The sequence below is a fragment of the Culex quinquefasciatus genome, chromosome 3 (assembly GCF_015732765.1).
Source record: "Culex quinquefasciatus strain JHB chromosome 3, VPISU_Cqui_1.0_pri_paternal, whole genome shotgun sequence".
NCBI classification, from domain to species: Eukaryota; Metazoa; Arthropoda; class Insecta; order Diptera; family Culicidae; genus Culex; species Culex quinquefasciatus.
The window spans coordinates 43,950,768-43,973,600 of record NC_051863.1 but is presented as its reverse complement, the minus strand read 5'-3'; the positions used below and the strand labels follow the sequence as shown (position 1 = coordinate 43,973,600).

At 34.8% G+C, this 22,833-nt stretch overlaps 1 protein-coding gene across 8 annotated transcripts in view; it reads left to right on the top strand.

Moving 5' to 3' along the window:
* LOC6039128 (latrophilin Cirl) overlaps nt 1-22,833 on the top strand; it is a 60,809-nt gene that overhangs the window by 7,310 nt on the left and 30,666 nt on the right. For all 8 annotated transcript variants that reach the window (XM_038258837.1, XM_038258836.1, XM_038258833.1 and 5 more), the window contains one exon: nt 2,347-3,338. The gene's annotated coding sequence lies outside the window, so the exon portion shown is untranslated. The remainder of the gene's footprint in view (nt 1-2,346; nt 3,339-22,833) is intronic.

Below are 22,833 nucleotides of genomic sequence, written 5' to 3'. Positions count from 1 at the left end.
ATAGTTAACATAAATCCCAAGTTTCCCTCTATTTTTGGCACCGCCCTCTTATTTGACGATTTTCAAAAAAAAACTTTTTTTTCTTTTTATCATAACTTTGCAACTATTTGAGTAAAAGACTTTCTACAGGTTGCATATTATAGAAAATTGTCCAAGGAATTTTATAAAAATAAAATTTAAACCCTTAAATGCCCACTAATACTATATTTTAACGTTTTAAGTATTAAAATTCAGTTTTTTCCAATTCCTTATATTTTTATTTGTTTTATTTTATCACCATCGTATTCTCCGGACAATTTTACATAATAATCAATGTAGACCTCAAACTAAAATGAACTATTGGCTAGATACGGCGATTTAACTGAAAAAAGTTTGATTTTGCGCAGCACTCTGTCTTTTACTCAAATAGTTTCAAAGTTATGATTAAAAGAAAAAAAAGTTCTTTAGAAAATCGTCAAATAAGAGGGCGGTGCCAAAAATAGAGGGATGGTCCAATCAGCACCAAACTTGGGATTTCTGTTAACTATCGATAGATGAACGTTCCCTCCAAGCTTGGTCCAAATCGGTGAAGGTCGAGTCCAAAAGTGTACTCAGTTGACATGGAATGACTCCTATCTATTTCTTTCATGTCCTTATAGTCACTTTTTCCATTTTTTGTTTGTTTTCACATTTTCTGCTCTAGAATGGCACCATTATCATTGAAATTGTATAACAATGCGTAGAGGCATTGTCTGGGACACTAGACAAATTACTGCATATTTCTTTTTCTTAAAATATATGATATGTTAGTAAAAAACACAGTCAAAGTTGACCCAAAAAAATGACATTGTTATAAACATTGGCAAAGTCACATAAAACAAGTCAAACATCTAGAGGTGGGCAAAATCGTTCTTTTTTAGGAGCCGCTCATTTTCGTTCGCTCTTTAAAAAGAGCTGCTCTTTTGAACGGCTCTTTCGCTCTTTTTCAAAATTTGGATGAAAAGGGGTTTTTCAAGAATCGTGTTATTTTATAAGTTATTTCACATTGGACTTTTATAAATTAGGCCGTACCAAACATTTTTGGAAGTTTATGTCCCTCGAATTTGGCCAAAGTTGCAAAAAAAAAAACAAACAGGCCATGGTTTAAGCATTTTAATGAAAAAAGAGTTTTAAAATGCTTTTTACACATCCCCAGTTGTATTGCAATCATTAGTTTTCAAAATATCGATGTATTAATGAACTTTTTTTTAATCCGAAAAAAATGGAATTGGAAAAATTGCTAGTAATTTTAAAATTGCGTTTATTTCTGCACAAATTGAACTTTTAATACTACATTTTTTGGAAATTCAATAAATTATATTTATAACATAAATCATGCCATATTGAAACGGTTCTTTCAAAAGACCGGAGTTTGGAAAAGAAACGCGGTTCTTTTTTTAGGAGCCACGGCTTGTTCGCTCATAACAGTAAACCGGCTCTTTGAGCGGTTCGCTCTTTTTTTGTCCACCTCTACCAACATCCAACCCCAAAATGTTATAAAATTTTAAGAGTTCTTCTTTCCAATGCTTTTTAAATATCAAAAATTGGTTGAAAAATTGATTTTTGGCTTTTTTTTTTTAGATCGAGGCCCGTCTAAAGGCGGGGTTGGGTTGTAGAGGGTTAAGTTAGGTCGTTAGGTCATTCCAGGTGTATTAGTCGTCTCTCTGAGTCGCTGGTCGGCAGTTAGACTCGCAATCCGTAGGTCGTCAGTTTGAATCCCGGAAACCCTTCTGAACCCTAGATTTGAGTAGAAACTGTGGGTTGCAGAGTAAATGGTTTGTGATAAATTAGTTTTTCAAGTTCTGGGCACGCTTTATGCCCGGTTAATCAAATTTCGAATACCTTCAGCAGGGGTGACATCTAAGCCGACGCATAGGGCACCCATCCTTCCGGAAGCATCCTGAAGAATGCCGGAGCGATTATTTTCAACATCCTTCTTTGCTAAACGGCCAGACCAACTGCGAAAAGTTAACCGCATAGATGATTCGTTGAGTTGGATTGAGTTTGAGTATGAATGTTCAATCAACAATACAATTCTGAATCTACATGGGACATTAATTCAAACACTCTCATCCTAAATGCTTCGCCATCAACTCCAAGTGGTCACCACAAACCGATGACTAACCGTCCCCCCGCTTCCCCCGCTCCCACCCTCTTCAAAGTCCCAATCGCTCGTCCCACAATTACAGACTCCGCAACATTAACTCGCAGTGTTGCGAATTCATTTCCTCGCGCAAGAAACCTGCACCGACCTCCAACAACACCAGAGCCGTCGTCCAGTCATCACTAACACAAAACCGTTTTTTTTCTTCTTTCCAATCCTTCCAGAGAGATCTCCGGCAGCTGCAGCAGCAAAAGAAACCACCGAAGATCGGCAAACCCGCGGCAAGCGGGCAAGCAAAAAAATAAGTGAGTGAGATTCCCGTTAGGTTGGCCACCAAAGTGTCAGCGAGTTCCCGGAGTGTGTCGGTTTTGCCCTTTGGCAGCCCCAACTGCTGGAACCAACACAGATGTAACCGGAGCGGAGCGCCGTGGTCACCAATACTGCTGGGGAAGGTTCTCTCTGAGTGCGCGTGGATTAATAACACACGAAAAGGTGCTAAAGAAATTTCTTGGAAAAGCGCCGCGCCGTGAACCGGGTGTTGGAACCGCCGCCGCCGCCGGCGGAAAATGGGATGACCTGGGAACGCGGGCTCGGCTCCCCAAAAGTGAAATTATTAGCGTCGTTTAGCGGCTTGGGAAGTGTGAAATGAAGAACGAGCGAAGAACCAGTGCCAGGTCGTAGAGCAAGAGACCTGGAACAAAGGTGTACGGGAGAAAGCGTGCGTGACACTCACGACTTTCGGTGAGAGGAAGAACGTGTGTGCGAGAGAGAGTCGTGTGTGAATGAAACAACCAAAATAAAACCTAGAATGTGTACAAGTTGAGAAGGAAGAAGAAGGTATCTCGCATAGCTATAGTCCATACAATCAGTGAATTAACCTCACGTCAGGCGAAAAAATAAAAAAGAAAAAAAAAACGTTGTTATTGTGACGTTCGTCACGAGATTGTCGTGAAAGGTTGTCGTAGCCGCGGTGAACGCCACCAACCGAGTCCTGTGAGTGCGTACTCCCGCGACCCTCCTGGAATTATGTAATCCTTTCCACGGTCGAAGGAAGATTCTAGCCCGGTGCTGGTGAAGTGATTGATGAGCGGTGTAATCCCCTCCGGGTCGCTCGACGAGCGAAACCTTCCTCCATCGACACCAGCAGCACAAGTCGTCGGAGTAGTGGCAGTACAAGCAGCACACCGAGATGGAGATTCAGCAACGATCGGAGCAGGTACGTTTCAACGTCGGTTGAGGGCACCCCGAATTTAGGTCACTCGCAGGCCCCCTTCTCTTTTAGCGTTTTTTTTTTATTTTTTGCGCGCGCGGAGTTGAAGTTGTGGTGATGTCGTTCAAGAGTTGGTTGGCGCGGGTAATCAAAAGGCATTTGGTCGGTGGAGTCGTCGTATGGGGACGACCGAGCGGGCTGCCGACTTGTTTTTTGTTGTTGGGGTTTCGGGTGCGTTCACAATGACGAGAGTGATTTTAGGTTCTTGTTTTTGTTTTGGGATTTTCGTGTGTTCAAATTGGGAAAAGCTAGAGGGAAATTATGCAAATGGTTGGTATTGATTGGGATTTGTAATGTTGAAGGGAAGGAATGGGTTGGTTTAGGGATGATAATAGACAATAGGAACTATAGAGGATGAAAACGATTTCAATCTGCCAAACTGCCTTTCAAATAAGGGCTTATCTTAAATTGCAAAAATATTAACTTGTTTACGTTTATGACAGACTTGCCTTGAAGAAACCTAAAGTGGCTGGTATAGGTTGTCCAAAATATGGGACCGAAGCTGCATAACTTGAACCTCGAAAGTTCTAAACGATTTAAAAAGTATTTTTTGTATGAATCTTGTTTATCAAATAACTCAAACGACATACATAAACCATTACCAAAGTCACTCAAATTTGTCACAGATACGCCAGGACCCGCGGTGTAGGGGTAAGCGTAATTGCCTCTCAGCCAGTCGGCCTGGGTTCAATCCCAGAAGGTCCCGGTGGCATTTTTCGAGACGAGATCCCGCCTTCCGTCGGACGGGGAAGTAAATGTTGGCCCCGGTCTAACCTTAGAGGTTGGGTCGTTAGCTCAGTCCAGGTGTAGGAGTCGACTCCCTGGGTCCTGCCTCGGGGAGTCGCTGGTAGGCAGTTAGACTCACGAATCAAAGGTCGTCAGTTCGAATCCCGGGTTGGATGGAAGCTAAGGTGTAAAAAGAAATTTGCAATTGCAAACAATCAAGCCTTCGGAAACCTGATTTCGAGTAGGAATCTCACAATTGAGAACGCCAAGGCAATGCTGTAGACAAAAAAAAAATTTTTTTGACTGAAATTAACCCAAAAAAGAGACAATTTCCAGTTTTTGGAGCATGACTCCGGCAAATCGGACCATATTTTCTCCCCTTTTGACAGTTCAAAATATAGACAGATCTGAATCTTTTGCATCCAGAAGCGTCCGGTTTGGTCCTTTTACCCTGAAAGAGGGATGGATTAATCGCAAACAAATCATTTTCGCTTGCGAGCTTTCTTCAAAGTGAGAAGAGGCAAATCACGCAAAAGAAAATCGCTCAAGAACTTCTCCTAGAAAATCAATCTGTGGACGATTTTTTTTGGTGAAATCCACATTATGTATTTCGCTTTGTTTACACACATTGCAGATCTACAAAAAGTAACAGATCATTTTTGACGTGTGACGTTACACTTGCATGTGTAGTGTAGTGAAAAGACGTTCTGCTAAAAAATCAAGATGATCTTTCATTTGCGCACACACACTGAACAAAATTTTTAATTGAAAAACGTTACCCAATCCACCCTTAGGGGGTTGGTGCCTTCCTCCCATTAAGAGGACAATGCTATTCAAAACAGAAACAAAATTGTGGACCTTTCAGTGTTCTACCAATTTGACTCATTATTCATACCATCAGATTGTCAGAATCTGATGGTATAATTTGAGTCAGTGCCGAGATAACCCAGTGCAATTTTTATGTTCAGCATGTAATATTGTATGAGAAAACGTGTACACAAAAAGCATGTACCGAAGGAAAAAAACCAGGTCTGCTCACCCCAAAAATAACATCAATTCGGCGAGAGTCATAATCAGATTTTTTTTTAATATTTCCCGTTTCCCGGGAAATTTGTAAATTTCCCGGGAACTCCCGAAATACAAGCGAAGGTATACATTTTCCTACCTTTTTGGCACCAAAAAAATCCCGATTTAATATCACAGAGGTGAAATAGAGCCTTTCTTACAAAATGATTAAACTCCGAGAAATATATAGGTGCAATTAATTTTTCAGAAACATAATGATACCACCCAGTGAGAATTTTACCTAAAGCTTCGAATCTTTTAAGGCTAATCCTCGAATGCCATTTTTTTTCTTAATTTCAGAGGTACATTATTTGTCGCAAGATATTTAAATTTAATTAAGAAAAACATATTGGATTGACATTATTAGAAAAAATAAAGGGTACTCAGTCTTCAATGTTAGTCTATGATTAACTTTAAATAAAATATGTATCGCTATTGCACTTTGTCGATCTATCATGAGAAGCCAGAAAGAACACTTTCACGCGCAAGCGTAAAAGCGCTGGCGTTGAAGCTTCGACTTGACGACTTGCCGAGCTTTCGAGCGAGAACGAACCGGGACTTCGAATTTTGATGTTCAGTATATGATTTTGCATAAAACCAAAAAATAATAGGAAAAAATAGGGTGTTCGTCTCCGACCCCACGGCTGTTACGAGCGGTTTTCCAGTGATGGAAGACACAAATTTTTAAGAGCGGATACAGACATCGCTCGTGTATTTCAGTAAAAGAGCTCTCAAAAATCAGACTTTTAGTTCCGGGTTTCGGGCCAAAATTCAATCGAAAGAGCGCATCAAAACCTTCAATTTAGTAATAGGATTTTTTCCTGGGACGAATCCTCGCCGTGTACGATTTTTTTAAAAAGATTTCTGAGAAAAGCGTTTTGTCCAAAAGCAAACCTTAAACCTTTCTTTTGCAAGAAAGGCAAAATAATAATAATTAGAGAACCTGATTTGATTTTATTCATTTCAATCTACTGTTCATATTGAACTAATCAGCCTGCCTGTAAATTTCATGTCAAGGTTTAATTCAGATAATATTAATTTTGGAAGCATTCACAACTAGGAATATCGTTTGCTCACATGTTGAGCAATAAAAATTACGCTATTATGGAATGAATATTAATTATTTTATTTTCGACAACCCTTTTTAACGATTTTTTTTTGTTATATCATTTGAAAATAAGATATTCACCTCTTACGGCCAAGATAAAAATTGAGATTTGTTTAAAAATTGTGTTTACCTTGAACCTTGACCAAATCGGATTAAAATTGAATTGATCTAAGAAAATTTTTCAAAAACGTTGTTCGAGAAAAAATTTATTTAAAAGTATTCGAGAAATTTCTATTTGAAGTTACAAATTTATGAAGCACGTGAGCTGCCGAGGGCGTAAGGGGATTAAATATGAATAAAATATCGTTTATTTTCAGCCACTTTTACACTATGCAAATTATTGTATTCTAATAAAAAATTTTGCCATAAAAAATATATATAAGCCAAAAATAAATATATATAACTAAAATCATGGAACCATTCGAAGGTTATTTTTGCATTTTTTTCCTTCTCTGTCCAATTCGTTCTCCTTAGTACCAGTAAAATCTCTCCCCATTTTGAACAAATCAGATGTTGAAAGGTAGTCCATATCTCAGCTCAGGATAACAACTGCACCAATCTAATTGTTAAAGCAACCTAATAAAATGAAATGAAATGAAAATGGAACCATGAAAAATAATTTCAAATAAACAACTTCGTATCGTATGAAATTTATCCAAAGAATGCAATGGTTTATGGTCACTGAGACAAATTTAAAAGCAACTGTATTGTTGTGGAGCATAGATTTTCACTCACTGTCGAAACACATTGATTTAAAAAAATTCTTCTGAGCAACTAATATTACTAATATTTTTTTTTGTATTGTACAATTTTAAAGACAGGATAAAAAATTTATATATTTAATCGAATCTGCAATATTTTTTACAAGCAGTCAAGCAATTAATTGATCCTCACACTCATTTTGACCATTAAAGTTGCTGTTCTATACACAGAAAAAAATCTAAATTATATTACATCTCGGAAGGGGTACAAAAAGGTGTAATTTTACCTCTGGAAATGTGTAATTTTACTTCTTTTCTAGTGTAATGTCACTTTTTCAGTCTAAATTGAAGTCAATTAAACCTTCCAAAATTACAGCTTCACAATTTACATTATTTTTTACTGTGTACAATTTTTTGCAAAATATTAATCAGAAACAGGATCAGAATAATTTTCGAAAATTTCAAAACTTCCTGGGAATTCCCGGGAATTTTGTAACCCTGGGAAATTGGACGCTCTAATGGGGAACCTACAGCTACATCGGTGAAGATCCACCCATATACATAGTGAAATAGCCGAGGTGGTTGGGGCGCTGACTTGGTAATCTGAATATGACTCTCGCCGGATTGAAGTTATTTTTAGGGTGAGCACACCTGATTTGGTTTTGTTCGGTACTTGTATTTTGTGTACACGTTTTCTTATACAATATTACATGCTTTTGCTCATAAAGGTGATGTGCATGCTTTTGCATGCGATTTTACATAGATTTTTTTTACTGTGCAGAGATATCGCAGTTTAAAAATGGATTTTTTTTACAAAAAACGGAAAATTTGTTTGAAAAAGTTAATTTAAAAAAAAACTAAGGCTTAAAATATATTTTTCAATATTTTAGTTTATAAACATACAAATAAAAAAAATATCAAGAGATTAACCAAGAGATAACCAGATTTCCAATTTCACAATAGAAACATGCATAAAAATGTTCATTTTCATCCATTTTAACCCTTTGAAAAATTAAAGTAAAAAAAAACTTCGATTCACATTTATTGAAAATTAAGTTCGTTTCCAAGGATACTAGATGGCACCATAAAAAAGCATCTTTTAAAAAAATTTTAACTTTATTTTTTTAAAGGGTTTAAATTGAAGCAAATAAACATTTGTATGCATGTTTCAATTGTGAAATTGTCTCAGGAACACGAATATGATAAAAATACCAACAAAAAATGGGATCTAAAGAGTCTCCCGAGCAAAAATGTACAAACAAAAAAATCACTAAAAGTTAAAGTGTCTATATTATGTGTTAAACTGCCTTGCCCAAACCTTTATCAGTCTCAGATGGTAGTCCCAGATGTCCCCTTCCCCGTCGAAGCGAGTTGATATCTGGATGGAACACTTTTATATTTGAGTTTGAAAATTGTGCTATTTTTTCACTAAAATGTCAATAACTTGCTTTAGAATTAATCAATTGGGATGCTTCACCCCGCATTAAAAAATATATAAATAAAAATTGAAATTACAAGCTCAGGTTTCAACATTTGGATGAAAAAAGTGTTTCAAAATGCAATTTTCACGCGTCCAGTTGCTTTCCAATCATTAGTTTTGAAAATATTGATGTATTGATGGATTTTTTTTTGCGAAAAAAAAACAACTTTTCGTGGGACTGTTATTTCATGAAAATTTAAAATGTCTTCAAAGGAGTTCAAACATGCCAAATGCAAAACCAGTTGGAAATACCACAGTTAAAGAATGATGGTAATATTCATCAGGAAATGGTGACAGATTTAGCGTAAAAAAAGGGAATTGATAAATATTCAGCAGGTTCACATTTTTACACATATTTGAAGTGAAATTAATCATAAAAAGAGGTAATATTCCAAAATTTCATCCTTCTAAAATAAAACTTCTTTTTCTGTGTGAGTGGACACTTTTTTGGAAATCTTAAGTCCAAATTTCTCACATTCGAAATTGAAAAGTGAATTTTTTGAAGTTGTGAGCTAGTTCAACAAAGAATTTTTTTTTGTTTTAATGAATTTGACTTATAATTTCACTTGCATTAATAGTAAACAGATAAACTATGAAATGCGTTTTATTTCTTTCTAAATGCCCATAAAACCGAAACAAGGTTTTCACTTTCCAGACTGCCTTCCTCAATGCATTTTTTTACGATTTCAAATCGACCCTCTATCAGATAGAGAGAATCTAATTTAAATCGTAGAAAAGTGGCTCTAAAGTTAGCCATCCCAGCCACAACAACAGCAGCAGCAGCAGAGACCTTTGGACTGCTTTGGGGCTCAGCAACACTTTTGTGGCTGCTGCTAGAGCTTGGTTGGTTGGATGCAAGAGCTCTTTTTTTTTTTCCTTCATCCCTCTCCTGAAGGCAGTAATCCGCCGGAGGTATTTGTGTACACAAACATACCCACACAGAGCAGCAAAGGTACAACAACACAACACACAAATACCGGCGGACCGGTTTGAAATGGACACACAAACACAAACACACACAGAAAAGGGGCAAAAGAAAACAAGCAAACAACCGACCGCAAAACCACACAAAGTCCAGGGCTTAGCCAAGTCGTCGTCGTGTTGAGCTGAGCTGGAGTTTGGAGTTTTGGAGTCGGCACTCTATGCACGACTTCAGCCCAGCACCATCAATGGAGGATCTCTGACCGATCATTCAAATGCAGTTTCGATTAAAAGTGGTATTCACATTCACATACTGGCTGCAGCCAGCTGAAGCAGATATAGGCACTGTTGGACTCTGAAGTTGTTTATACTGAGAGATGGAGAGACATGGAGAGGTATGCAAAGATGTTGCAGTAGTGGATTGAAGAGAGAAAAAAAAGTTGACAAACATTTATTCTTCGTAACTATTTTCTGCATTTACACTGTTGTAATTATTTAATATTAGGCTGGTACAAATTTTATTTAAAGTTTTTGTCTCCTCCCCCTTCAAAGTTGGCCCGAAAAATCAGGGGGTGAAACATTTTTTTTTTTTTTCAAAAAACTTCGGAAAATCAGCTGAAATTAACTTAAAATGCATTCCCCTGCGATTAGAATCACTTTGAGCATGTTTGAGTTAATTTAAAAATTCTTTTGAATTTTTGAAAACGTTCGATGTTGAGGTTTTTGGTTCTCTAAATTTTTTGTTTTCGTAAAATCTTTCATTTTTTGAAAATTAATGATTGCAAAACAACTGAACCAGTTTAAAATGCAGTTTAAAACACTTTTCCATGCAAATGCTGAAACAACGGCTTGTTATTTCAATATTTATATTTTTTTTCTTCTTTTTGCCCCCTCCCCCTCGACACCGGCCAGAGCCGAGGGACAAAAGCTTTGAAAAATATTTGCACCAGCCTTATATGATATGTTTTAGAAAAAAAATAAGCGGTCTTGAAAATTTCTTCCTCTTCCTTGTAATTTGAGAAAAATCAAATATACCGCAGACATATTCAAGAGCTTCGTGGGGTGTACCCCATTTGGCATAATGGACGTTTGGCATAATTGGTCCAAGACATCAGGGACGTTTGGCATAATGGACATTTGGCATAATTATTGCAGGCTTTTTTTTTATTTATTTTTTATAAAGTATTTATTTTATCAAAAAATGTGTTTAAATATAATATATTCTTTATAATAACAAGTTTTTTATCCTTTTGAATTAATTTGCTGCTTTTTTTGTATTAAATTTTTCCTTCTTTTATTTTAAATTCAACCTAACAAAGTGATGTAAGTTTTCTCAGTCATTAAATATTTTGCAATAAAGATTTTATACTATTTTCCCTTTCCCTCCTTTTTTAAATTCAACCTATATGTGTATTTTGCTCTTCTTTAAAGAATAAGTTTTTTAAAGCAATTTCCTCTTCTTTTATTTTAAAACTTAAAGAAGACAAAATCATTCAAAAACTATGCAGTTTGTTTTTTTTCAACATTTTGCAATTTTTGATTTTATGCAATTTGCTCTTCTTTAATATTCAACCTATTGGATGTACATTTTTTCTTTCATAAAATATTTGACAAATGAGTTGTTATGAAATTTTATCTTCTTTTATTTTAAAACTTAAAGAAGGCAAAATCATTCAAAAGCTATGCAGTTTGTTTTTTTGCAATATTTTGCAATTTTTGATTTTATGCAATTTTCTCTTCTTTAATATTCAACCGATTGGATGTAGGGGAAAGTGGGGCAAGTGTAACAAGCCAAGGAAATGCTCATTATAACCCATTAAAAAGTTTAAAAATCTGTCGGATTTTATTATAATCATCTTATTTTAGGTCTTGACTAAGACTTTGTTAGAACAAGTTTTTAAAAAATCCTGTTTTTTTATGCAAAAAATTGATTTTAAAATTTTTGATTTTCCGTACGTTCTACTCAACTAGTGGGGCAAGACGAACAACCCGTTGGGGCAAGAGAAACAATGCATGAAAAATCATGTTAATTTGATAACAATTGAACTGTTATCACTTAGATACATCAGATTAGAATGTATTTGAAACGTTTCTTAAATTTTTAGATTAAATAATAAAATTTTACTAAAAATTTTATCGTTTTTACGAAAAAAAAAATTACTTAGATGATAAATAGTAAATTTTCATAATATCACTATATTTTGTACAGAATTTTTTTTCACGATTGTTTATCAGTTTTTAAGTACTTGCATGTATTTATTTCCCAATTAAATATGTTGTTGCAGCAATTCGTAATTTTTTCCATACTAAAAATCCATATGGTACACTTGCCCCACCTTAACAACATTTTTTAAAAGCTCTCTATAAAAATAACCAAAAGTTAAATCATACTTTGTAATAGGTGCATGTCATTGGTAGGGACACTACTGATCTAGAAAAAATTGCATTTTGATAAAATGAGCCTTAAAACGAACCCTAAGCCTTATTTTGTACTTTCCAAATATTATAAGAAAACAAAGGTTTTGAAAAAACTTCATTAAATCTTATGCCCCGTGGCGTTTACGTCGTTTTGGCGGTTATGTGGTAGTAGAATCAGCTAATTGCATTGCTAGCAACAATTCCTCATACTGGAAATAATCAAAATTGTAAAAATTACGGCCGTACAAGCGATTGTTCCTCTTGCCCCATATGGTCGTCTTGCCCCACCTTCCCCTACATTTTTTCTTTCTTTAAATATTTGACAAATGAGTTGTTATGAAATTTTCCCTTCTTTTATTTAAATTTCAACTTTAAGAAGGGAAAATTTCTAAAAAAAATGCTTTTTGAATATTTCAAAATTGAGTTTGTTTATAAAATATTCCCTTCTTTTATATAAAAATCAATCGAAGTCTCTTTAAAGAATAACATTTTGCCACTTTTCAAATATTTGACATTCGCATTATTTTTTTATGTTTTTCACCTACAGCTATTAAAAAAATCAATTTAATTCGCATTTTTTTTACAATTGTCCCGTCTTTTAGATTAGTTTTGAAAAAATAAAAGAAAAAAAACTTGCATAAACAATGTTATTGCGAAAAAATAAACCAACAGAGAAAAAAATTGCAGAAGTTTTAGAAATGCTTAAAGAGAACATCTATAGAGAATTTCCCTTCTTCAAGTGGAATGTATAAAAGAGAAGAAAATTGCATAAAAAAAACTTAATTCCAAATATATAGAAAAGCAAAATTGTCTCCATTGTCGAAGGTTTGAAGAGGGTTTTCTCATCTTTAAGTTGAAATTTATATAAAAGAAGGGAAAATTTCATTAAAAAAAATTAATTGCTAATTATATTGAAAGAGGAAAAATATAAAGCTAACAAGAGATATTTCCTTCTTTAAACTAAATTTTAAATAACAATATCGAAACTTTATTAAAATGCTTTATTGTGAATTATTCAAAAGGGAAACAATTTACTATTGGGAAAAAATACTTAATTTTTCGAAACAAATGATAATCTCTTATAGTAATATAAAAAAGGTAAAAAAAACAATACATTTACATTCGTAAAAATGAGAAGTACTAATAAAAAAAATTATGCCAAACGTCCTTCTTGAAAACCCGTTATGCCAAATATCCATTATGCCAAATGGAATACACCCCATACATACACACGTACATTTGTTCAGTTTTCGATTCTAAGTCGATATGTATACATGAGGGTGGGTCTTCGACGTTTTTATACAAAGTTCATTTTTAGAGCAGGATTATAGCCTTACCTAAGTGAGGAAGGCAATATAACGAATTTGACAACCTACCTACACCATAGTCCGATTTACAATGTTAAAATATAAAACATTCGGGAAATCTTCCGATCTTTTTGAAAACAATATTTTCAAAATTTTTAAATCAAGACTAACATTTCATTAGTGCCAGACATTCAATATAACGCCCTTTTGAAATGTTAGTCTTGATTTAAAATTTTTGAAAATATTGTTTTCGAAAAGAACGGAAATGTTTCATATTTTAACACTGCAAATCGTACCATTAGTTGCTGAGATATCGACGTTAGAAAATGGTGGATTGTTCGGGTGAGACTTAGAAAACATCAATTTTCCTGTTTTTAAATCTTTGCATGGCAATATCTCAGCAACTAAGGGTCGTATCAACAAAGTTCCAAAAAGCAAAATATAGAGAATTTTCTCAGCTTTTCAAAAATATTTTTTTCAAAAACTGCGATTATTGTCAAAATAGTTACCTATAATGGCTTTAACTTGAAAACGATGCACTTTATCAAAATTTCACTGAAGAACTTTTTGAATGCAAATTTAATTTTAAATAAAAAAATTAGGTTGAAAAATTTTTGCGACCGATGCATCGATTTTTTTAAAATCAGCATTGATTCAAAAATTCATAACTCGATCAAAGATTTTTTGCACATTCTGGAAATTGCTGAAAAGTTGGCATTTAATATCTCCTAAAACATCAAAAATTCAAATGAAATAAAAATAGTGTCTTTTTTTTGCAAATCAAGTTTTAGTGACAAAAAGTTAAATAAAAAATCTTAATTTTTTTTACCGTGTATCATATTTTTCAGTGTAGTCCGTATCCATACCTACAATTTTGCTAAGACACCAAAACGATCAATACATTCCTTCAAAAGATACAGATTTTTGAATTTTCATACATCATTTTTGTATGGACAGCTGCCAAATATGTATGGAAAATTATATGGACAAACTAATGATGCAAAATGGCTTCTTTAGGCATACCAAAGACACCAAAAAAGTTTCAGCCAGATTAAAAAATACAAAAAAAAAATCGAATGATCGAAATCTGAGAGAATTGCTCATTTTGTTTTTAAGATGAATTAAAAATTCGTTCCGTTTCAAAATACAGATACTTAAAGGAAAAATTACTTTAAATAAAATTTGTATTGGTCTAACAACATTTATTAAAATTAAAAATTCTTAGCCTCCAACGAAATTGCGAACTCCGTAACAATTTCTAATTGTCAAGAACGAGTGGCATTTATCAGGCGATACAACTTTTCCCGAAAAGCTAAATGGAACCAGCAAACTTTTCAATATGCAATTATGAATTCCTAACAAATCTTCAAACAGCAATATTTCCCACCCCGACAGTGAAAAGCTCCTCTTCCCTCTGCAAGAGTCTATGCGGCCAATTCAACAAAGTGGTGCGCGCGACCTCAGTTAGGAAACTGCATTCAATCTTCGCGTTGGCGGAAATACACACAAAAAGGCCTCCCCTCCCCCTCCCCCTCACGTTTTCCCACTTTTTGACAAAGAAGCACTCTCGAACAATTCCTGGGAAATCCATTATATTTATAATCAAACGAATTAAAAACTTTGTATACGCAAAACTTTTCCCCATTTTTCGCACGAAACCACCTCGCGTTTTTTTTCTGTTCTGTTGGTTCGTTCGTTTGAGCAGACCAGGTCGCGATTCGCGGATTTCCACCCGATTTTCCCTTTGTTTGGTCGTGACAGTTCGTGATTGTGGTGGTGGTAAATGTTAGGTCGTCTGCATGGCGCTCAACCACAACGACTTATTTACCTTTTTTGCAATCTCTTTCTTCGTGGTATTACCTGTCGCCAGGTTGGGTTCGACACATTCGCACACTGGGAGACAACTGCTGCAGGGAACTTTGGATTACGACGAGGAGGGAGGCAAAATCAATATTAAACGTGTTACGTTTAATTACGGGGTTGCGAAAGGGTTTTATAGACTTCTGAAGTGAATCGTGAAAAACCTTGGCTAAAACATAGAATTAGGGTACCGTCAGTCACCCCCACATTCTGGTCTGGATTGGGTCAAACAGTTTTTTTTACGGGTTTAACCAGGTTCTTATCAAAGAAACTAAATTCTGTTAAAAAGGTTGTATAGGGGACATCTTGAGATTACTTAACTGAAAAAAAAATCTCGCTCCTAGTTCAAATCCTATCATTTTAGCAGCTCCTCTCGCAGAACCTCTCGAATTTTTTTTTGTTTTGAAATTGTCCACAAAACTGTTACATAACCGTTAAAAATAGAGGTAGGCAAAACCGTATTTTAAGGAGCCGCTCATTTCCGCTCGCTTTTTTTCTAAATTTTGTTGAAAAGACTATGGTGAAAAATTGGATTAAGATTTCTACCCGATCCTTTACGCCCGAATAATTGGATGGGGAAAGCACCCATACTAAAATCTAGGATTTTAGAGATAATTGTTATTAATTTTTCGATTTGTGTGAAACTTTGTCCTAAGATGTAACTTTTGTCCCTGATCACGAATCCGAGGTCCGTTTTTTGATATCTCGTGACGGAGGGGCGGTACGACCCCTTTTATTTTTGAACATGCGAAAAAAGACATGTTTTTTCAATAAGCCTTAAACGGTGATGATGTAGAAATGTGGTGTCAAAGGTACTTTTATGTTAAATTGGACGCACGATTTGATGGCGTACTCAAAATTCCCAAAAAACTTATTTTTCATCGAAAAAAAAAAAACACTTTATTTAGCTCTGCCATTTTCCCGTTACTTAACTGTTATTTTTTTGGAACATGTCATTTTAAGGGAAATTTAATGTACTTTTCGAATCTTGATTAACCCAGAATGGTATTTTTTTCATCTAGAACAAAATTTTTCATTTTAAAATTTCGTGTTTTTTTCTAACTTTGCAGGGTTATTTTTTAGAGTGTAACAATGTTCTACAAAGTTGTAGAACAGACAATTACAAAAAAATGCTCATAAATATCACGAGTTAACGCAATTTAACGAAAAAAAGTTAAAAAAAAGTTCCTTTTCCGTTTCTCTTTGTTTCGTCGTCCGTGTCTGTCGCGGGTGACCATGAACGGACTTGATCAACGACGACCAACTTTTTCAAAACTTTTTTTTTCTTGAAATCGCGATAGCTTGCGATGTTTATAAGCAAACCCCTTATGTCTATATATCAAAATTTTTGTAATTGTAATTTTTGTAATTGAAAAGAACACTAAAAAACACGAAATTTTGAAATGAAAATTTTTGTTCTAAATGAAAAACGTTACTTAATCCACCTTTAGGTGGTTGGTGCCTTCCTCGTATTCATAAAGTGGTTACACAACACAGCCTCAAAAAAAGGTATAGATAACACCTATTTTTATCAAAATATCTGAGATCCTCAAAAAAAGTGAATTTGAAACATTAAAGCACTTATAACTTTTGATAGGGTTGTCAGATCTTCAATCTTTTGAACGCGCTGGAAAGATCTTTTGATTACCTTTCTAACGATAGGTCGCATGATAGATCCGGACAACTTAATCATCAACATATTTGAGATCCGGCCTCGAAAAAGTGTTTAAATAACACTTAAGTGCTCATAACTTTTGATGGGGTTGTCAGATCTATAATCTTTTGAACGCGTTGGAAAGATCTTTTGATTACCTTTCTAACGATAGGTCGCATGATCCGGACAACTTAATCATCAACATATTTGAGATCCGGCCTCGAAAAAGTGTATAAATAATACTTAAGTGCTCATAACTTTTGATGGGGTTGTCAGATCTTCAATCGTTTGAACGCGTTGGAATGGTGTTTCAATTAGCTTTCTAACAATATATAACAAAACATGTTTCCTTACAAAAACCATACTTTTTACAATCTTCCGAAGTTTAGCTAATATCGTTTTTAGCATAACTTTTGAAGTACTTTTCTAAACTTTATAATATTAACTAGGGTCTTGTGGGACCGCAAGACGGATTGAATAAGACTGAAACTGTCCAAATCGGTTCAGCCAGTCCGAAGATAATCGTGTGCATATTTTTCGGTGCACGGACTTACAGACATACACACACACAGACATTTGTCCAGAATTTGATTCTGAGTCGATAGGTATACTTAAAGGTGAGTCCACGAGGTCGAATAAAGAAGTTCATTTTTCGAGTGACCCTTCAGGGTTAATGTAGATTCGAGAAGTAAAATAAATTTCCCTTAAAATAACATGCTCCAAAAAAATTTACAGTTATGCAACGAAAAATGGCAGAGTTTTAAAAACTTTTTCTGTGTTTTTTTTTCGATGAAAAATACGTTTTTTCGAAATTTTGAGTACGCCATCAATCTGGCGTCCCATTTTACATAAAGGTCCCTTTGACACCAAATTTCCATCTCATCACCTTTTTCCGAATTTCGTGTGAGTTGGTAGAGAATACTACCTAATATTTTATTTTGAGAATATATTCTGCGAACTCTTATGAATTCCAAAGTTTAATCGGTCAAGAGAATTTTCTCTCATGGGCTATTTTCTGAAAATAGGGAATCGGAAACTTTTATGTGGTGTTCAAATATTGTCATAAATGCTTTTTAGAGTCTTCCAATGTATGTTGTGGAGATAGTTGCAAAACACCTCCGAACGAAATATGCCGATTCAGCGATCAAAATGTCGGAAAATAGCCCCCCTTAAACATGCCGTATATTTATCCTTAAGTACTTGAACAAGTAGAGGAACTATATCCTTTTTCAGCCTTTTTCTATTATCGGCCTATCAGCACTTTGATAATGAATCACAGCTTTCATAAAGTGTTTTTGACTGTTTTAAAGTAATAAATAACTCAAATAAAAGTGAGCAACAACTCTCCCTTATTGATACATCTGAAAATGTTGAAAGTGGTGAGAATTGGGCGAACGGCTTAGAGTGATTAAAATGGGTATATTTCCCCTACACCATGGGACAAATGTTGCATTGATTCATAATCATTGAAATATTTGAAATAACATTTTCAATTTTCAAAAACAAATTTCATGCTACAATTTGTTGGGAATTCAATAATAGTAGTTTATGCAACAAGTTGAAGATTTTTTCAGCACGAGTTGTACATTTATCCAACGAGGTTTACCGAGTCGGATAAATACGACGAGTGCTGAAAAAAATCAAGTTTTGCAACGAGTTTCTTACAACATTTTTTGCAATTCCGAAAAAGTAGTTTATGCAACAAGTTGCAAAAAGAGGATTTTTTCAGCACGAGTCGTACATTTATCCAACGAGGTTCACCGAGTTGGATAAATACGAAGAGTGCTGAAAAAATCAAGTTTTGCAACGAGTTCCATACAACATTTTTTTGCAAAAAACACTTACTGAGTGAAATTTTAGGTCAAATTTTCATGTATTTTGTCAATAAATCGTTCAAATCAAAAAAAATGTTGAAAAGTGTTACTTTTCAAAAAAAGTGCTGACAAGTTCAACTTTTCAGCACTCATTCGTTCAAGAATGACAGGAAAAGTAAGTAGTTTCACGACGGAATTGCAAAAAACCCTTTATCAATGGAATTTTATGTCAAACATTCATGTGTTTAGTAAGTTTACCGTTCAAAACAAAAAAAAAAATATATTGAAAAATGTTACTTTTCGATACAAGAGTTGAAAAGTTCAACTTTTCAGCACTCATTTCAGTGCTGAAAAGAAGAACTTTTCAGCATTGGTATTGAAAGGTATTTATTTTCCATTCAATTATTTTTGGTAGGGAAAAGTAGGCCGTTTCGTTTCTCCAGAAGGACAGAAAAACTTGACAGTTTCACAGCGGAATTGCAAAAAAAAAAATAGATTTTTAAACTATAAAATAGTCACAAGTTTTAAAATCACTCCATCTTGGAACGTTTCTTTCAAAAGACCGGACTTTCAAAAAGAACCGCGGCTCCTGTTGTGTGAGCCATAATGGTTCGTTCGCTCTTTTTAGTGAACCGGCTCTTTGAGCGCGGCTCGCTCGTTTTTGCCCATCTCTTTTTTTTTATTCATAACTTATTTTTATTAGGTCCTTTTAGGTGCTACGACCAGTTTGCCCATCTCTATATCTATAATTCCCCACGAAAACAGCATGATTCGAAAAAAAAGTTTTCCAATCGGGCTCAAAATTGTTCAGAGAAATCCTCCGATAAAAATATGTGTGAGTTATGAAAATGGTTAAATTGATTTACGATGTTGATGTTGAATATTGTTCATATAAGTTCTTGTTGTCTACATTGCAGATTAATACTCTTTTGAATAATAGCAAAGCAAGGCGAAGTTATGATTTACTAAACTAAATGCAACAGCAACAACAAAATCCTTGAAGTTCCATCAAACACCCTGCACCATCACCAAACCTGCCTCCGTTGGCAATCGCGCTGCGGCAACTTCAAATCTCCCTATAGCTGGTGCCCACGGGGGTGCGAAACCCATAAGTGTCGTGCAATTTCGTTTCGGGTCAACCGGCGGCGGCAGCACCTCCGTCACGGCGTCGTGTGTCGCAACAAGTTGGTAGCTCCGCGCCGTTTGAAGTTTCCTCCCAACAACAATTTGTAGCTCCAGCTCTTCCAACCCCTCCTCCCTGTGTTGTGTATGAGAATCAGTGCTGCTGCGCTGTACACACAGGTACCCCGACCCGACAACTGCACGGAACGACGACGACGAAACGGAATGGAATTCCAGCAAGAATGTCTGTGAGTGTGTTTCAAGTCGAACTTGCCGTCGCCCGCCTTGCTGAAGCCTTCGTCATGCCTCTCGACTTGACTCAGCTTTGGCTTTGGCGCACACACACACACACACACACACTCCACTCACCATACACACTAATGGACACACTAATGGATCTTTTTAGCATTTTTTTCCTTCTCTACTTCAACTCTCCATTCTGCCTTACTCCAATCTCCAACTTCGTACTTCTCTCAACTGGGAACTGGCTTAGCTGCTTCGTTTCGTCGTTCCATTGCTGTTGTGTTGTGTGCTGTCGTTTCTTCTTGGGTTGAGGGACTTGAGACTTGCTCTCTCTCTCCCAGCATCGGAGAGCTATGCCATGGCCATATCGGCGGGGCACGGCTTTTATGGTCCACTAATGTGCGGCCTAGCTGCGGCCAGAGTGTGCCAGCGCTGCCGACTTGGTTCCACTTCCAACGCGTGGCCGCTGAGCAACCTCTCTGCGAAATGTCAAATCAAATAATTGTAAATTTTTGAAAAAGCTTCTGTCACTAATTTGCCAATGAATTTATGAAAATATTTTTTGTTTTCGAAATTTCCAGTCTTTTTCGATTTGTGCACCGTTTTCAAGTTAAGGCAATTTTTAGGTAACTTTTTCGAAAAAAGTCGAAGTTTTTCATTTTTTAAAATTAGTGCACATGTTTGCCCACTTTTGAAAAAAAAAAATAAAAATTTAAAAGCTGAGATAATTCTTTATAATTTGTTTTTTTTTTAACTTTGTTGATACGACCCTCAGTTGCTGAGATATTGCAATGCAAAGGTTTAAAAACATGAAAATTGATGTTTTCTAAGCCTCACCCAAACAGCCCACCATTTTTTAATGTCGATATCTCAGCAACTAATGGTCCGATTTTCAATGTTAAAATATGAAACATTTGTGAAATTTTCCGATCTTTTCGAAAACATTATTTTCAAAATTTTCAAATCAAGACCAACATTTCAAAAGGTCCAAACATTCAATATTACGCCCTTTTAAAATGTTAGTCTTGATTTGAAAATTGCGAAAATAATGTTTTCGAAAAGATCGGAAAATTTCACAAATGTTTTATATTTTAACATTGAAAATCGGACCATTAGTTGCTGAGATATCGACATTAAAAAATGGTGGGCAGTTTGGGTGAGACTTAGAAAACATCAATTTTCCTGTTTTTAAACCTTTGCATTGCAATATCTCAGCAACTAAAGGTCGTATCAACAAAGTCCGAAGAAGCAAAATATAGAGAATTTTCTCAGCTTTTCAAAAATATTTTTTTCAAAAGTGTGCAAACATGTGCACTAATTTAAAATAATGAAAAACTGCGACTATTTTCAAAAAAGTCACTTAAATATGGATTTAACTTGAAAACGGTGCACTTTATCAAAATTTTACTAAAGTACTTTTTGATTGCAAATTTGATTTTACATCGAAAAATGAAGTTGAAAAAATTTTGCGACCAAAAAAAAATCGGTATTGATTAAAAAAATTCATAACTCGGTCAATGATTTTTTGCACAACCTGGAAATTTCTGAAAAGTTGGCATTTTATGTCCTCTAAAACATATAAAAAAATAAAAAAAATTAAAAATAGTGTTTTTTTGCAAATCAAGTTTTAGTGATAAATAGTTAAATAAAAAAATCACCAATTTTTTTTACCGTGTATCATTTTTTTCCAGTGTAGTCCGTATCCATACCTACAACTTTGCCGAAGACACCAAATCGATCAAAAAATTCCTTCAAAAGATACAGATTTTTGAATTTTCATACATCATTTTTGTATGGACAGCTGCGAAATTTGTATGGAAAATTATATGAACAAACTAATGATGCAAAATGGCTTCTTTGGGCATACCGAAGGCACCAAAAAAGTTTCAGTCGGATTAAAAAATACAAAAATTTAAATTGAAGAAAAAAAAACGATTTCGTAGAGAATTGCTCCTCTTTAAAATGTTATTCTTGGTTTTAAAAATTTTGAAAATATTTTTTTTCATAAAGATTGGAAAATTTCTAGTATTTTTCTTATTTTAACATTGTAAATCGGACCATTAGTTGCTGAGATATCGATGTTAGAAAACGGTGGTTTGTTTGGGTGAGACCTAGAAAACATAAATTCTGGAGTTTTTTTTTTTGAAAAGGTCCAATAAACCAAATGTCCAGTTTTGGCTTTTTGGGTGTTTTTGAAACCGCATTGAGTCAGGGTTATTAAAAACACTCAAAAAGTAAAAACGGAAAATTTGGTTTATTGGTCCTTTAAAAAAAACTCCAGAATTGTCCTGTTTTTAAACACTTGCATGGCAATATCTCAGCAACTAAAGGTCGCATCAACAAAGTTCAAAAAAGCAAAATATAGAAAATTGTCTCAGCTTTCAAAAAATATTTTTTTTTGAAAGTGGGCAAACATGTCCACTAATTAAAAAAAAAAAGAAAAACTTCGACTATATTTAAAAAAAGGTCACCTAAAAATGGCTTTAACTTGAAAACGGTGCATTTTATCAAAATTTCACTAAAGTACGTTTTTATTGCAAATTTGATATTACATCGAAAAATAAAGTTGAAAAATTTTTGCGACCAATAGTTTGGCTTTTTGAAAACAATCAAAAGTTGGCATTTTCAAAAATTTCAAAACCGTCAAAGTGTATCACCATAATAGCCCAAGACACCAAATCGATCAAAAAATTCCTTCAAAAGATACAGATTTTTGAATTTTCATACATCATTTTTGTATGGGCAGCCGCCAAATTTGTATCGAACATTATATGGACAAACTAAAGATGCAAAATGGCTTCTTTGGGCATACCGAAGGCACCAAAAAAGTTTCAGTCACATTAAAAAATACAAAAAAAATGAATGACCGAAATCTCAGAGAATTGCTCATATGTGTTTATACTTTCCATGCTTCATAGGTCTGATGGCCGAGCGGGCCAGTCCGTACTGCTGATGCTGGGTTTGAATCCCGTTGGTTGCAATTTTTTTTTGTTTTTACAAAAGTTCTACATGCAGTGTGTAA